This window comes from Lissotriton helveticus, chromosome 2_1 (assembly GCF_964261635.1).
Source record: "Lissotriton helveticus chromosome 2_1, aLisHel1.1, whole genome shotgun sequence".
Classification (NCBI taxonomy): domain Eukaryota; kingdom Metazoa; phylum Chordata; class Amphibia; order Caudata; family Salamandridae; genus Lissotriton; species Lissotriton helveticus.
The window spans coordinates 108202256-108217178 of record NC_136059.1 but is presented as its reverse complement, the minus strand read 5'-3'; the positions used below and the strand labels follow the sequence as shown (position 1 = coordinate 108217178).

Sequence of the window (14923 nt, the reverse complement as noted above, 5' to 3'; positions counted from 1 at the left end):
TAGGAATTAGCATTTACAAAACCTTGAAAATTCACTGAAAAAACCATAGGTTATAAACCATATATAGTTAGGAATTAGCATTTAAAAAACCTTACTTTACTCACACAAAACCATTGAAATTCCATATATAGTTAGTTGTACTAACTATATATCGCGCACCCGCAATCCACTGCTGATCATGTCACATATTACATCATTCATGACATGGTCAGTGACATCACTGATGACATCACTGATGACATCTCAAATGACATCACTGATGACATCACTGATGACATCTCAAATGACATCACTGATGACAACATCCAGTGACTGTGTATTTCTGTAAAGTTAAAATATGTCTTACATATTGAACAATGAGTGAATGTAGAAGTGTCTGGATGAAGGATTTAGTAGGTGCATGACAGGCTGTATGAGTGAGTGGTTAAATGTGTCTCACTGAGTGCATGGGTTAGTGACTGAACTGTCTTAATTTGTGCATCATTATGTCTGTTTTTCTGTAAACTGCTGCATGTGTTGATCAGTAGCTATATGATTAACTATATGGGTTATTGATTGGTTGCCCAAGTATTTGTATGGGAGACTGAGAGTGTGTATGGGTGGCTGGGAGGTGTATGACTCTCTGCATAGATGTATGGGTTCAAAAGTGCATGTGGAAACAGCTGTATGGGCGGTTGACTGTGTGCATGACTGCATTGGTGAGTGAATAGATATCTCATTGCTACATGTCAAAGTAAGTACATATGTAAAATACAGTACATGTGAGAGTTGACATATATAAATAACTGTGCATAAGAGCCAGTGAATGTGTGAGTGGCTGTATGGATCATTGTGAACTTGTATCCAGGATTGTATAAGTGAGTAAATATGTTTTAGTATATGTTTGAATAAGTAAGGTGTGTTTAACTGTATAGTTAAGGAAATGGAGGTGTGATTGATTGTTTGCATGACTGACTAGGTGTGTGTGTAACTTCATGGATGAGTGACAATCTGTGAGTCTGTGTTTACACTGAGTGTATCTAAGGTTATATTAGAGTCTGAAGAGGTTCATCGTATTATCACATGAATGATGTCATCAGTGATGTGATCAGTAATGTCAAATGAGATGTCATCAGTGATGTCATCAGTGATGTCATTTGAGATTTCATCAGTGATGTCATCAGTGATGTCATTTGAGATGTCATCAGTGATGTCATCAGTGATGTCACTGACCATGTCATGAATGATGTAATATGTGACATGATCAGCAGTGGATTGCGGGTGCGCGATATATAGTTAGTACAACTAACTATATATGGAATTTCAATGGTTTTGTGTGAGTAAAGTAAGGTTTTTTAAATGCTAATTCCTAACTATATATGGTTTATAACCTATGGTTTTTTCAGTGAATATATATATACATATATTATATATATATATATATATATATATATATATATATATATATATATATATAAACAGTCCCGCTCTCCCACAAGAAACAGGCACCGAACCCGTGGATGATTTCACACTACGTTTTAATGCACTGGAAGGCCCGACACGTTTTGCCGGTAACACCGCCTTGCTCACAACATCGGGCATCATTCAGGTCAGTCATTATATGCTTCATCATTCTCTTTGGTTGTCACAGCGAACAGCAAGCATCATGGACATAAAATAAAACAAATGGTAGTACAAGTAAACATTTTAGAATAAACAAGAAATTAACTCAACTTGAAGACTTAATGTCAGTCATAAAAGTAATACCTGAAAAGAAAGTGTTTAAAGTGTGGGTTTTACGTGGCTCTCAAATATTGCAATCATTATGCTTGCAGATATATGTAGAGATAAAGATTGTTATGTAAAGGTCCCACTAAGTAACCTCATAGAGGTGAAAAATAAATTCCACAATGATCTTGCATGCTGGAGGGGGCTTGGTCTATTGCCCCAACACGAGTATTTATGTTTAAAAGTTGACAAACCAGTAACACAGATTTTATATCTGATCCCCAAAATACATAGGAATAAGGAAAAACCACATGGGAGGCCTATAATTTCCACCATAGGAAACCTTTTTGAAAGAACTTCCAGATATTTGAACCATTTCCTGCAGGAGTTTGTCACAAAACTCCCCACATACATCCAATACACCCGAGATTTTTTGAGTAAATTAGAAAATTTTGTTTGGAAAGAAACTCTATTACTATTTACGCTTGACGTTACATCGTTGTATGCAAGCATTGAGCACAAGGCAGGATTGAATGCTACGTGCCACTTCTTGGATACACAACATATTTCACTACACTAGCATTTTAGAATGTTAGTTGAAATGGGCAGACTATGTCTGTTAAATAACTGTTTCATGTATGGGAATGGCACTTATAAACAGGTCCGCAGAACAGCCCTTGGCACCTGCTTAGCCCCCAGCTATGCTAATTTGCATATGGGCTGGTGGGAGGAGCAGGGGCTCAGGATGGATTTCGCAAAGGAGTGACATGAAAATGTGTTTTTGGAAGAGGCTTATAGATGACTTTTTCGTGATCTGGGAAGGATCAGAAGAGTCTGCTAAGTTTCGCTTGGGAATTTTTTATAGATTAGTTACTCTACCCAAAGCGAACGACTGGTCCCAAGTTTTACAGCTGTGCCCTTGTGATAACATTTCTAAGCAGACCTCGATTCATGTTATTCTTTTTTTTAAATGTTATTCTAATGTCAGAAGAATGAGCATAGTACCTGTACTAAAATGGTTTGGGCTTCGCCAATGTAGAGCTGCCCTCCTGGCATTACAACAACTAGGCAATGTACATATTGTTTTTAGGATGGTAACGTATCTGAAAAAAGTTTTCCGTCTAAGGAAACAGTTGCTTCTTCCTTACATTTTTGAGTTTTAAAATTCAGGAGAGCTTGTGGAGTTTAATAATGTTTTATCTTTCAATGAACTTAATTAACTTGTCCAAATGAACTTCAAAGGAATTTTATTTGTGAAATGCTGCTATTATGCTTTTATGATTGGTTGTTTTCAATTGAATAAAGCTTTCTGACTTGACTTGACTCGAGTCTGCTAAGTGTTTTGTAAACCAACGAAACAATTACACGTTACATTTATAATTCAGAGACATAATTAGCAAATCTCGAGTAATATTCCTAGATCTGAAATGAATAAAAGCAACCATTGACACAGTGTTTCGCTCTAATTAAAGCTCTTCATAGAGGTATAGCTTTGTCCAGACACAAGGGAGCACCCAGTATAAGTCAATAAAATACCCTTTCAGGCATAGAGTGATGAATAAATTATACAAAAAGAAGCAGAGAACCCTGGGTAGTTCTCAAGTTTAGGTGGAAAGCAGCTCCTGTATGGAGCAATCTCAATACCAGCGACAGTCTAGTTCTTCTCACCTCAAATGTCTGCTTTTCTATCAAAGTTTTTAAGCGTAGGATTAGCACAGTGCTATCCACGCCGAGATAGAAATGGACAAAGTCTTTTGCCATTTCTACAGCAAAGTTTTTAAGCATAGGACTAGCACAGTGCTGTCCTTGCCAAGCTGTAAAATGACAGAAGCCATTTATCACTCCAGGCACAATATTACAGCTTTGAATTGGTAAAATACATACCATGTAGTGAGGCCACCTTGAAGGGCTTCGGGCTCCAGTAACGGAGAAACGCTTCTGCTTCTTTTGAATATGAATGGAGGAGCCTAGCCCACACGCTTCCCCGACCCACGAGGGAGAGCCACTGAGCAAAAAGGTACGGCGCATGGAAAGGATTCAGAAGGGACAATCTCCCGTTCTGATCGTGCCTGGAAGAAGCAGCCTTTCAGAAGTCATGATTTAAAAATACGAGCAAAGGTGAAAAACTACTCACTTGACTGCAGAAATCGAGTCCTTAAATGACATTAGTGCCTATGCAGAAGAATTATCGCCAATGTGATTTTAAACAACTTTGGACTACCAACATGCAATTAAACAACATTCCCAGTGCACTATGGGACCGGGAGTACTGGCGAATGCAGTCATGTGACTTACTTATTTAAATACAACCGAGCGCACCTGGGCGCTTGTATTTCCTGTCCGTGAGCAAGGCATCCCAGCCGAAACGTTGAACCTAAAGGAAACAGGCGCTTGAGACTTTTTGAAATAAAGCCAATTTCCAGGTATTGGACCACACATTGTTGTTTGTTCCAGTGTGGTATTGTGGGCTGCTCCGTGCCCATGTAGTGAGGCCACCTTGAAGGGCTTGGGGCTCCGGTAACGGAGAAATGCTTCTGCTTCTTTCGAATATATATATTATATATATATATATATATATATATATATATATATATATATATATATATATATATATATATATAAACAGTCCCGCTCTCCCACAAGAAACAGGCACCGAACCCGTGGATGATTTCACACTACGTTTTAATGCACTGGAAGGCCCGACACGTTTTGCCGGTAACACCGCCTTGCTCACAACATCGGGCATCATTCAGGTCAGTCATTATATGCTTCATCATTCTCTTTGGTTGTCACAGCAAACAGCAAGCATCATGGACATAAAATAAAACAAATGGTAGTACAAGTAAACATTTTAGAATAAACAAGAAATTAACTCAACTTGAAGACTTAATGTCAGTCATAAAAGTAATACCTGAAAAGAAAGTGTTTAAAGTGTGGGTTTTACGTGGCTCTCAAATATTGCCATCATTATGCTTGCAGATATATGTAGAGATAAAGATTGTTATGTAAAGGTCCCACTAAGTAACCTCATAGAGGTGAAAAATAAATTCCACAATGATCTTGCATGCTGGAGGGGGCTTGGTCTATTGTCCCAACACGAGTATTTATGTTTAAAAGTTGACAAACCAGTAACACAGATTTTATATCTGATCCCCAAAATACATAGGAATAAGCAAAAACCACCTGGGAGGCATATAATTTCCACCATAGGAAACCTTTTTGAAAGAACTTCCAGATATTTGAACCATTTCCTGCAGGAGTTTGTCACAAAACTCCCCACATACATCCAATACACCCGAGATTTTTTGAGTAAATTAGAAAATTTTGTTTGGAAAGAAACTCTATTACTATTTACGCTTGACGTTACATCGTTGTATGCAAGCATTGAGCACAAGGCAGGATTGAATGCTACGTGCCACTTCTTGGATACACAACATATTTCACTACACTAGCATTTTAGAATGTTAGTTGAAATGGGCAGACTATGTCTGTTAAATAACTGTTTCATGTATGGGAATGGCACTTATAAACAGGTCCGCAGAACAGCCCTTGGCACCTGCTTAGCCCCCAGCTATGCTAATTTGCATATGGGCTGGTGGGAGGAGCAGGGGCTCAGGATGGATTTCGCAAAGGAGTGACATGAAAATGTGTTTTTGGAAGAGGCTTATAGATGACTTTTTCGTGATCTGGAAAGGATCAGAAGAGTGCTAAGTTTCGCTTGGGAATTTTTTATAGATTAGTTACTCTACCCAAAGCGAACGACTGGTCCCAAGTTTTACAGCTGTGCCCTTGTGATAACATTTCTAAGCAGACCTCGATTCATGTTATTCTTTTTTTTAAATGTTATTCTAATGTCAGAAGAATGAGCATAGTACCTGTACTAAAATGGTTTGGGCTTCGCCAATGTAGAGCTGCCCTCCTGGCATTACAACAACTAGGCAATGTACATATTGTTTTTAGGATGGTAACGTATCTGAAAAAAGTTTTCCGTCTAAGGAAACAGTTGCTTCTTCCTTACATTTTTCAGTTTTAAAATTCAGGAGAGCTTGTGGAGTTTAATAATGTTTTATCTTTCAATGAACTTAATTAACTTGTCCAAATGAACTTCAAAGGAATTTTATTTGTGAAATGCTGCTATTATGCTTTTATGATTGGTTGTTTTCAATTGAATAAAGCTTTCTGACTTGACTTGACTTGACTCGAGTCTGCTAAGTGTTTTGTAAACCAACGAAACAATTACACGTTACATTTATAATTCAGAGACATAATTAGCAAATCTCGAGTAACATTCCTAGATCTTGAGATATGTGTGAACAACACTTTATTACCTACACGAACATTTAGGAAAACCACCGCAGGCAATTCAATCCTGCATGCGAATAGCCACCATCTGACACAACTCAAAATGAGCATACCTTATGCTGAGCATCTTTGGATAAACGGAATTGCAATGAGAGGCAAGCATTGGAGGATGCTCAAATAAGTCTGACTAGGAGATTTGAGGCAAGGGGCTATAAAGATCATATTTTAGAACCAGCGTTGCAAAAGGTCGGAGGCATCAAAAGAGATGTATTATTGAAACCAAAAGAGATAAAGGAGGAACGGAAGAAGCAGGAAAGTGGGGACATCAGGCTAATCACAGGGTTCAGTGCCTACCACACAAGGGTGTGAGACTGTGTGAGTAGGCACTGGAACTTGATCAGGAGTGATCCATTGCCCAGCACCACTGTGAAACGCAGACCACAGGTGACTTTTAAAAGAGCCAAATCCTTGAGACAAGAACTTGTAGACAGCAGTACAGAATTAATCAAACCTGACAATTGGTTAAAGTTGAATCCAGGCTTTTATAAATATCAAAATTGTAAAGCCTCTATGATTGGGGAAAATACTAGGACAGTTATGTCTCCGTTAATGAAAAAAACATGGAAAATTAGATGCTTTTTGAATTGCCGTAGTGGCCATGTTGTGTACATCTTGCAGTGCTCCTGTCCAAAGGTCTATGTAGGAAGCACCATTCTCATGGTCCATTGTAGGAGAGTAGGATCTGCTTACTATGGTTACCTCAACTTTTTGCTGGTGTTTCACCGTTTCTCGACTTTGGTCCGGCTGGGGCCCTGCTATCTAGGACCCCAGCCTAGCTGCTTCTTCTCTAAATTGATTGCATGTACTATAGGTACACTCCAGTTTGGTTACTGGGGTACCCCGGTGGTTCCCAAAAGTATGGTACACTAGGTACTAAGGGCATAGGTATCCCAGTGGCCTACCATGGGCTTCAGCATGTATTATGCCACTCCTGGGAAGCCTTCCAAAATTACAACACAGGACTGATACTGCGGCCTGGGTGAGGTGGTGCATGCACCCCTTACTAAGATATAGGTTACCTATATCTACCTTAAATAACTGCACATAGAAACCTATCAGTCGCCCCTTTGGTAGGCCTTATCAATCCTGAAGGCAGGGTGCTTGGTTTCATGTGAGAGGGTGCCCATGCACGAGCAGGACCCGCCTGCAGCTTGCGGAATGTATTCTCTGTGGCTGTTCTGTGATGCAATCAGACCACATGCTCTTAAGTGCATTATAACCTCACGGTAAATGCTAACTTTGGGATGGCTGCATGGAAACATGTTGTGTTTGGGGTCAAACACTTTTGAATCCTACCCCCTCTCCAGTCCTGGTGGTGGGGGTAGAATTCCACCCTTTTAGAGGGAGAGACATGTACACACCAGTCTGCCCGGTAACAGTTTAAAAGAACACTGGCATCACAAAATGGATGTGGCAGCCACAGACACAAGTCTGGCCTCCTCCTGTTGCTGAACAAAACTCCCGCAGGGGAGGCCTGGACAATGGGTTTCCTGTCACAGGGAGGTGTAACCACCTCCCAGACAGGCCTTAGTGGATTAGGGCTGGCTGGGTGCACTCCAGGAGTGCTTTTAAGTCTGCACTGGGGGCACATTTGATGTGCCTTTGCATAGCCCAGTTCAAACCGGTTGCAGGGGCTACCTTCCCCTGCTCTGGTGGGAAACTGGACAAAGGAAATGGGTGTAGCCACTCACTTTCCAAAACCCTCCCATATGTGGGTCCCTAGAGTTAGTCCAACCCCTTCCTTAAGTATGAGTAAGGAACCCCTGGCAACTGGACTTTAGATATCTCTGGTCGACACTCGGCAGCTGCAGCTGTGAACTTTGACACACCACTAAAGACCAGAGGACTGAAGAAATCTCTCTAGGGGTCAAGGAGTGACTCCCCTGCTTGGCAGGCACCAACAAAGCATTTGACGGTCTGCATCTCCGAAGCGCCCGACAGACTCCGAAGTACCTGCAGCCCAGGAAGAGGATTTCCAGACTTCTCAGAGGCCAGTCCGAGGCCCCAGCAAAGCTGAGACCCACAGCCCTCGTGAGTGACGTGGAACCGGAACTCCTGGACACCATGCACATTTGTTAATGGCGGTCGCCACTGCTTATACTCTAACTTCATGGCCAGCACTACAGACACGCTTACTGAGGCTCTATGAAAGTAGGAAGACTCCCTAGGCTACAAACTAACTGATAAGGCATGGGAATATTTCTGTGCACAAGTAAAGAACACTCCTCTCCAATCCACAGACCCAAGCTGATATAATTTGAATACTTATACCAATAATAGTACACCCCGGATCATATTGCTAAATTTGATGTGGATAAACGTAGCCAATATGGGAGATGTGGAACTATGTCTGCTGATTTTCTACATATGGCATGGGCATGCCTCACACTTACAAGTACTGGCGAAACTGAGATATTAAAGATTACTCTCGACCCTTTCCTACAGACAGCTTTGTTGGGGACAGTTCAGGCATACCTACTGGATATCGGCGGCTCACCTTCATCCCGTTTGTGCTGGATAACAGGTATGTTGCCATGTTTTCGATGCAAAGGCATGTGCCATTGATAAAACAACAGCACTGTGACTCAACGTATTGTCAAGAAACGACTGATCAGTATGCCATGATTATACACCCTTCAGTCCATCCCAAAATCATCAGGGCCCTCTTCCGAACTTACCTTTGTCACACTGAAGTGTCCAACCACCCCTCCCTCTTCCTTTAGTTCCCGGCTGCTGTGTTTAGAACTTTTAATTGAAAATTGAGTATATGGTGATCCCAATCTATATACACGATTGTTCCCATATTAAAATATGTTGCATGTCAAATGCGTGCTGACCTGGCTGTTGCCATAATGTGAAAATCCAATAAATATATATATTTTTTTAAACTAGTATAAACTAGTATAACAACACTATGACCCTGCTTCTAATGTCATCAGAATCTAGGTGCTTTTATCGCACCGCATAGTGAAACCCTGGGGTAGCTTATTTATTAGGTGCAATAAATAGCATCTAATATGAGTTATTGGGAACAACATTTAGTTTTTGGTGCTTATCTGACCAAAACATACGCAGTACCATAAATACTGTACAGTTTGCCTGTTAAATTCTGGCAGGCTTGACGTACCCAAATTTAATGAAGGGTGAGTTGTTTAACACACCCAGTATTCACCAGATGCAGTAACGATGCAGTAAATAGCAATTGTTGGAACTGGCACTTGCTGGTTGGCTGAGGCGGTGCCCTAGCCTGGCAGAACCTACCGCTCCCTTCAGAGGGGGGGCGATTACACTCACACTCTCACACTTGTCTAGCTTGGGACTGTACAGTCAGGCTTATCACGGAGGCAATGTGTGAACTACTGGCACAGCACATTCACACAATAAATACACTGAGCAAAAAGAGGCTTCACACGTAGTGTATGTAAATAAAGTTTGTAATCAAAAAATAAATTTATTAACAAAATATGAACATCATGAATTGCTGGACATAAATCAATTTTGTAAATATTACTAGCAGTACTAGGCTCAACCATGCTAAATTGACATCAGTAGTATGCACACTTGGGAAAGATCCTACTTTACTCCCCAGCACCCTTACACGGTTCCAAACGTAATAAGAACTAGGCCCACCCTGCCAATTATAACAGTTCAATTCCACACAGTTAAAGGGTGCACCCCAGATCACAACGATTTCAGGAGTCTGTACACACAGATAATTACAACACTTTTCAAACAGCACCATGGGCCAAGGCAGCATGGGTAAAAACCAATGTTAAACATAGTATTCAATTTGGCAAGAAATCAACGTGTAAAAAGGCACTGCTGTACGATATATTGCATAACAGGCAGCCATTGCGCAGCCACTCCTACATACTCACTCATCACCGTTATGCGATACAATGGATATCAGGCAGGTCTGTGTTGAACACACTCACATGCACGCCGCACTGTCACGCGATGCCACTAATATCTGCCAAGTCAGTTGATAATACACATGCAGACTCCGTTCCCCAAGCCCTCCTCAACCATTCAACTAACCCCAACTACTCTACACCCACGGGCTGCAGATAAACAATCCTCCCCAGAGGACAAGGTCGATTGTGGGCTGAGTCACACTTAGTCAGGGTGCCAGGGTAGATGGTGGGAGTAGGTAGCAGGGCTAATTAGGAGGCAGTCGACAAATGGGGGTTTGGCCACCACTCGGAAAGTTCACCCACAGGATGCGGAGCAGAAGTAGGCTGAGGGCGATAGTCATTCAATTAAATGATTCCACAGAATGCATTCCAGCACCAACCTAGCTCTGCGAAGCATAGAGGGTCATGCAGTCTCTTGACCCACTTCCAATAGCTCTCTGAAGCGTCCCTGAGCCCAGTAGATAACTCTCAGCCCTAAGGCTCTTTTGGCACTAATAACTGGCAACACAAAGTTGTCAGGCCAGCTGAGGAGAGAGCAGTTGGTCTGCTTCACTGAGGCTCAAAAAGGAACCATCAATGAATAGGGTATAAAGCAGGGGAGCCTCTCAGAAGAAGGAAGCACTGCGTCATGCACATGCCAATCCAAGTAGCAACCAGGCAATCTGGGCACCCAGGAACCAAAATCTGCTCTGGCACAGTTCCCTGGAAATGAGGCACAACACCTGGTGTGCGTTCATACGGATAGCACCAGACAATTCTAGTGACGCAACAAAGAGTTGTAAACTCCCTACCTCCCTAAAAATGAGGCACTGGTCACACCAGACAATTACAGTCAAACACACTGACGTACGTTCAGCAGTGCTGCATGGGGTAGAATGAGGCCCTAGTATGGGTATGCCCTCAGTTCTGTGGGTCGTAACCTGTGAATCGGACACTGCACACAATGAGCATGCAATCAGTGTGTCTCTCAAGAGAGATGCAGCACAATCGACAAAGCAGGCCAGGCTGGATCCCACAACCGGTGGATCCACTCATTACCAACAAGACACTAATGTGTGTTGAGGCGCCACGATGCAAGGGCCACACACCTCAGATGCGGCAGTACTTTTGGGGCTCCGCACAGAACAAGTCAGTCTCCAGGCACAATGCTTAGGTTCACGCTCACGACGCGCAACCAAATGGGATCCAGCAGACAATGTGGGCACTTAAGAGGGCACCGCTCTCCAGGTGTCACAAGTAGGTGGTGTGGGTACACCATGGAGGTTTTTGATGTCCCTGAGGCCTCCTCAAGAGAACAGAGGGCAAGTCAAAAAGCTCCTGGAGAGCACACTTCAGGGTATCACAGAGCAGCAGGTAGTCAGCAAGGCCAACCAAACCTGAGAACACTGTTCCTAAGGTGAGGTACAAAAAGTTACCCCTACACCTTAATCAAGAAAAAGCAATAAAGAGAGAAAGATCTAGGAATGGAAGAGACTCCCTTCCAAGCTTCATCATCGGGCATTTTCTCCCTGATGAGGAGCAAATGCCCGATGATGAAGCATGACACTCTTTGGGGTGTGTGAGGGAAACAGGAGGGAAGACTTGTTCTTCCTCCTACAGGGAGTCCCTTCCATACCTAGATCTTTCTATTTTTCTTGTTTTTTCTTGATTAAGGTGTAGGGGTAACTTTTTGTACCCCACCTTAGGAACAGTGCCCTCTGGTTTGGTTAGTCTCTCACTTGAGGAGCATGGACACTGGACCATAATCTGTTCCTCTGTCCCCCCTCTCTTGTTTTGGTATAGTCAGCAAGGCCAGGCACTGTTCAGTAATCCTCCTTGTGCACAGCATGTTCCTCTGACAATGTGTACCACACAGTTCAGGATCTCTGGTCCTATGTCCCCACAAGTGTATCTTTGCCATGCTGAAGTATGGCACCAGTAGTTATACTGAAGTTATACTGAAGTGTGCCTTTGAAGTTGGAGGTGGTTCATTGGGTTTCCCTTCGAACCACAGATGTCTCCCCAATATTAAGTCCTGTCTGCCATGAGGCTGTGGAATGCAGATTTTAATCTGTAAGTGGACCATGCTGTGGCTTCCTGCGGCCAAGTGTCAAAGCCCCTCCCTCCAATCTATTGAACCAGGCCCTCAAATGGCAGAGGTCTGTCATTCCAGGTACATGCCCAATGTTTTATAGCTGTCTCTGGGGAATTCAGAGATGTGCTCTCCCAGCCTCCAATGTGGACTGGAGCCAAGCAAAAAGCACACAAAGAGTTTTAGAGCAGAGAAATGCCCACTTTCTAGAAGTGACGTTTCTAAGCTTAAAATGACAAATCCACCTTTACAACAAGGAAGGGTTTGTCATTGTGAATCCAATAATAGGAAACATGATAAACCTACTCTGTTGCAATCCACTATTGCAGCTTGAAGTAATTTCAACCAATCCCCCTGTGAAGAACAGACTCCATGGGTAGGGAAAACAGACGTGGGTATTCTGTACTAATTTGGCAGGGAACAAGCATGTGTACCTGCCATGCCTTTCACCTACCACTCACTTCACCCCTTAATACTTACCACAGGGGTGCTCTAGGGGTAGTGAAAGGTCCCCTCAGTATTAGCCAGCGGTTTAGAAAGGCCAGCCAGGGCATAAGAGCAGTTGTGCACACACAGGCCTGCAATGGCAGGCTGGACACATTTTAAAACACCATGTAAGCACCACTTCCTAACATGTGTAGGAAGGGTATGTGCACTTTCACACTGTATTTACAGTGGGGAAAGTGCTAAGAGGCCTAAGGCTACGAAAAGAGAATCAGCAAAACCCAGCGGTTAAAAGCAAAACATTTAGGGAAACATACCTTAAGAATATCAGGTCTAACACCAACTAACTCGTAATTGTAAACTCAGAGCCAAAAGGGGTTTGTTAATGCAGGGGTCGGAAATCAGAGTCACCTTTCCTGCTCTTAGATGCTGAAGGTCCATTAAATGAGTTTTTAGCTTTTGTAATCTTAGTCCCTTGCGTGATATAGGGGCTCATTATGATGGCAGAAGGACCGCCACCCATCGCATGGTGATTTATCCACCTCCAAATTATAATGGCGGTGGGTACCCCGGAGGGAGGAAAGTCAGTCCGCCACTTTTCCGCCAGAGGCAATCGCACTGATTGCCTGGCGGACGGAGCAGGGCCACTAATATGGTGGCGGTGCCTAGCAGGCACCGCCTGCCATATTAGGATGTGGGTTTCAGGAGGCCTTTCCAGGGCGGTGGGATAGGGTTTGGGGGCCCGTTGCGGCCCCCCCTTGTGGGGGTGGGGGGTGGCTGCACTGAGGGTACCCATGATACCCCCTACATTTCCATGCACCAAGTGGCAGGCACTGCGTGGTGCCTTCCACGTGGTGCAGGGAAATGCGGTGCAAGCACCTTTATCATTGTGGATGCTGCTACAGCCAGCAGCACCGCCGCCAAAGTTAAATGCCCAGGATGCGCCGGGCACATCCTGATAGCAGTGGTGGGACAAAGTCCGCCCGCCATCATAATGAGCCCCATAGTTACTTATGTACATTTTGTATATGTGGTTTGCTTACATGTTGCTTGAACCAGGAGGCGTCCTCAGCTATGCCGACATTCCCTCGCCAACAGCGCAGCGCAGGGGGTCACATACTGCCCTGTGAAGAACGTCTGCAGAATGAATGCATGATTGAGTACAGTCAATTTTCTTTTGCCCAAATACACTTTGTGGCTCAGAAGCGTGGGTGCATGTCCACTCAGAAGTCTCATCAGACTAATAATGCATTCACTCCAAAAGTCTTTGATAAAGTTATGGTTACTAGTTAGAATCCTGGCGGTCGCTCAGAAGTTCATCCAAGGTCCATGACCTGGGTCCCTCTGAGTTAATAATGTTAATAATGTTGTGATTTCATCTCCAAGAAGCGCCGTCGGCAGCGGACGTGCACTTTAAACTGCTGTTTGAGTGAGCACGGGGGAGTTAGCTGCTCTCTCGTCAGGACATCACATGCAGTCCCTGTTTACATTTAATGATGAAAAGTTTGAGACAACTCTGAGCCTGTAGGCTGTGTTTTAACTCAGTGCTGTTCCCTAGTATACCCATACAAACAAACATAATTGTTAATTGTCACTATGTCTCCTGCGTCTGACACCTTCAGCCCCGCCCCGTGTGTATTTTTTTCAGTCCTGGGCACCGGCCTGGTTCCTTTTGTATACTCAGATAGCTGCTCTGACATTGTGAGATTCAACCACGGTCGTGTTTCTATTCTAATTAATAGGAATTGGTTAAAAACAAAAGCAGAGCTCTCTACTCCTAAAATGGACACTTGTGAGCTGTTTCCGATGAAAATCATTCCTGATAAATGCAGCTGTGTGCAGGGAAAGGAGTGAGACGTTTAAACCTAAATTATTAAAGCAGAGGGTGGCTAATCTTGGCCTGGATCTCACAGCCCAGACGCCCCACCCGAAAAGGCAACAATGTAAACAAACCTCTGACAATGTAAACAGAGTGTAAAGAGAACTTACCTCCGCCGGCGGACAGAATCTTCGCAGAGCTGTGGAAGTAGTGAAGCCAGCAGCCGCCTGTCCACGTGGGACCCTGGCTCTTGCCAGCTCCCCCTCCCGCCTCCGATTGTGCGTGCCAGCACATAGTGGCAGCCAATAAACCCTTGGCGGAAGTTTCTCGTGCGCTGCACAATAATAACAAGGCCCAAAGGTCCTACAGTCCCCCGGCTGCGTGGAGATCATGTTTACTTCGGATCTGCACACATTTTGTGCCAACTTCCTCATATCCTGTATGCTTTCGAGCTACAGACAAGCGTGCACAGAGTATGTGGGCAGCCCGGACTGGCCGTTGCGGGCACCGGGCAATCCCCAGGTGCGCCGCAAGGGTGGGGGCCGGTTTTGGGCCCTGGCGGCCGTTTTTGTTAAAGGGCCGTTTTTGCAGCATAGCTGCAAAATT

At 43.7% G+C, this 14923-nt stretch overlaps 1 protein-coding gene across 1 annotated transcript in view; it reads right to left on the bottom strand.

The window, feature by feature from the left end:
• The window catches only part of LOC144819231 (putative N-acetyltransferase camello), a 120297-nt gene extending 105777 nt beyond the window's left edge, over nucleotides 1-14520 (bottom strand). The window contains exon 1 of the mRNA XM_078677199.1: nucleotides 14488-14520. The gene's annotated coding sequence lies outside the window, so the exon portion shown is untranslated. The remainder of the gene's footprint in view (nucleotides 1-14487) is intronic.
• Nucleotides 14521-14923: the final 403 nt, after the last annotated feature.